We start from the raw sequence: 3,423 nt of genomic DNA, 5'->3' as shown, positions 1-3,423 counted from the left end.
ATTTTTGGTAAAATTATTTTGATTCATAAAAGTTGAACAAGATTAATAATAATGACAGTAATAAAAACAGTAGACACTACTTCCAGGAGTTTACCACCTAATCAAGGAGAGAAAAAATTCTCAAGAAATGGTTGCATAATACTTTCCAACCAATATAATCTATGTGCAAATTCCCACTCTGCCTTTTCTTTTTTTTTTTTTTTTTACTGGTAATAGAGTTTATTCAAATGTGCCTTAATATAGGCGCTGGGGCTTGCCCATGGTGCTCTTGATATATAAGGCCAGACATTCTGCCAGTATTTCTTAAGCAATGACACCAAGAAGTGGACAGCCAGGTGAATGTTATCCACAAGCTCATCGTCTGTCATCTTCACGTGACCAACAGCTACAGCCAGATATAACACCTTCTTCATTTGGAACTTGATTGTGAACTTCACCTCATCCACTTTGGCCACCATGTTTTCGTTGTGTGTGAGCAGGGAAGGGAACTTTCCTGCCTTATTTAGACGTGGGCCGAGGATTCGTGGAATCTGCTCGATCAGGGACTCTGAGGCCAAAAACGCATCATACTTCTTGGCCAGCTTCTTGACCAGTTTTTTATTCTTGTTGAGTTTTTTCAGCGCCTCAATGTCCATGTGGGGGATATCCATGGCCTTGGCCTCGTCACAGTGCTACTGGTCCGCCAGAACACACACAGAGAACTTGGGGCGGGGAGTGGACTTAAGCCTGATGGTGCCCGAGGAGCGCTTGTCCTTCTGGGGGTCATACTTCTTCAAGCTGATCTGCAACTACACCGTCTCCAGGAATTTGCGGTGCTAGCGCTGGTTCCTGTGCAGAACTTTCTGCACTGCCTCCCACTGGGTGTCGCGAGAGACTTTGCTGCTCATGGCTTCTGCCGCCACGCTAACCGGAAAAGAGTCTGCCTTTTCTTTAACATTTTATTTTGTATAAAGAAAACAATATGGAAAGGGCCCAGAGTGAGAAAGGAGATGGGAAGTAAAATTTTCATTCAGTTTGGACATCTGTAACAGAGAGATATAATCTCTAGGGTAGTTAAGGTACACACAAGCCTATGGGAAAAATGATGTGGTTTGAAAGGTGTTTAAATCCATTTACACTTTTAGCAGATTAGACCACCTGCTACACAACAATATCCTGAGGGTATTGATTGAGGACAGCTAAGTTTTGATGAAAGAAGGGATAAAGACCAGAATTGAAGTTATTTAGATAGGATTTCAGATCTCTGAGTGAGACAACTCAAGAGGAAGCCCTTAAGATTAAAGAGGTACCAGCATGAGGGCCTAGGGTTTCTCGGAAAAATTAGGAAGGAAGAATGGAGAGGGAATAAAAGTAGAAGTGGGCATTTCAATTTTAGTTTTCATGCCCAGAATATCACGATTTAGTCTTGAAAATAGCATCCAGCTCTCGTTCATTTTTGTACTGACGTAACATACCTTCTATTTGCTAGCTTTCAGGGATAATTATTCAGAATGCCAGCCTCTACTATTCTCATCAGGCTTGCTTGGAAAGATAGTCCTTCTGTGGATGAAATGTATGGTACCTAGGAGTGTACCTAGCCACCATAATTAAAGTGTAATAGGCAAGTAGATAAACAAATGGTTAGATCAATAACAGTAAGCCAGGCATTCCAAAGTATTTGGGTTTCTTTCATTTTGCTCTGGGGCAAGTCATCTGACCTCTTTGTCAGAGTTTTCTCATAGTTAAAAATAGGGCAAATCAATTGTTTCCTACTGTGTTTCCTGGGAGTATAAAATTTGGTTCATTTTAAAGAACTGTGTAGCAGTTCAATATTATAACACCGAACATATGGATTCTTCCTTAGATAAACTTCAAAATACTACATTATTTTTGTTAAAAAAAATAAAACTCCACTATTCTCTCTTTGAACCATCTCTCTCACAATGTTATCATTGTACACATTCTGAAATTAACTGATGTACTTCCTGCTGAGGCACAGATAGCAGATAAAACGAGGTTCTGGGCTCCAAAAAGAGCAAAAGCCTACACACAAAAGACTTTTTCTCCCAGAGGTCAGAAAATTCAGCTTGAAGGGTTGGCAAACACCCAATGTATCATTCAGCATTACTTGTATATATTGTCTGAGTCCACTACAGCAAGCCAACTAAATGATGAGAACTACCCTCTGGAGATTAATTATGTTTCCTTTCCTATTCTGCATTGAAGTCTCTCTCTTGATAATGTACTCCCAGAACTTCAATTTCCAGGTTACATGCAATATTAAAAGTAGTGGATTCATAGTTTTGAATGGCTATTCTTTCTCATTTTCATTCCTCTTTTCAGAAAACGCAAAGAATGACTAGCTAATTCAAACAACCGTATAATTTGCAGATGGAGATTCTGTAGTACAACCATGGAAAACTTTTGCTCTCCTCATTGTTATGCTTCTTCTGTTAGGATCATCAAAAGCAGGTAAACTTATCAAAGAAAATGACAGATAATTAATCTCTCAGGACATAGAGAAGGGAGAACAATTTAAATAGTGTCTCTCCTCATTTCTAGTCATATAGGCTTTCATTTTTTAAACCCAACACTTTTAGACTTAAAATAATAGGAACTTTTCAGGGAAAAAAAGGCATTTTGTTAGTATATTTTTGTTTCAGTTTACAATCAGTGTTGAGACTTTAAATGTCTTTTATAAATTTCATAAGTACCTAACACAAGAGTAGGTATGTGACATGTATTTAGCACTTATGAAATAATTTAGATCCAGACTTAAGCTTCATACTAAAATGTTTTTCCTTAAATAATGATGCTTTATATAATTCTAAGAAAACTCAAAAATTTTCTGAAATCCTGCTCCCCAACTTCAATATAGTTTTAAATGAGGTTCTTCTTCCCACATTGAGGAAATTCCCACAATCATCTAATAAATTCACTCTGATATATCCATTGTGTGATACACTCCTCTGTTGTTCCAACCTTTATTTCACTTGATATGAACACAGTTATCTCCAAATATACACTGTACTCCCTTGCTTGCCCTCTGTGGCAGGTTTTCAGAATTTTCCTCCAATTGCTCCTCAAAGAGCCTCCAGCTTCACCCATCAGAGCAAACACACCCAGTTTCTCCTGTGCAGGGGCTGGTGGAGTCAGATGGCTCTACTTGTCTAGGACCACATATACTATGTTCATATTTGAATGGAAAAGGGAAAAAAAGCTAAAATACATTAAAGTGAATGGCAAAAAAAAAAAAATAGAAAAAGTAAAAAGTGATCAGGTGAGCAACTTTCATATATAGAAAATAAATAGAAATCTTTAGACGCCATGGTCTACCAATTCTTATTTGTCTTGCTGATTAAAGCAAAAACATACATGTGGAGGCCAGGCACGGTGGCTCACGCCTATAATCCTAGCACTTCAGGAGGCCAAGGCGGGTGGATC

At 38.4% G+C, this 3,423-nt stretch overlaps 1 pseudogene; it reads right to left on the bottom strand.

The window, feature by feature from the left end:
• Positions 1 to 234: 234 nt before the first annotated feature.
• LOC461763 (large ribosomal subunit protein uL1-like) lies at positions 235 to 887 on the bottom strand (annotated as a pseudogene).
• Positions 888 to 3,423: the final 2,536 nt, after the last annotated feature.

This window comes from Pan troglodytes, chromosome 4 (assembly GCF_028858775.2).
Source record: "Pan troglodytes isolate AG18354 chromosome 4, NHGRI_mPanTro3-v2.0_pri, whole genome shotgun sequence".
NCBI lineage: Eukaryota > Metazoa > Chordata > Mammalia > Primates > Hominidae > Pan > Pan troglodytes.
The sequence above is the reverse complement of the archived record's forward strand: the minus strand, read 5'-3'. Positions and strand labels throughout refer to the sequence as shown.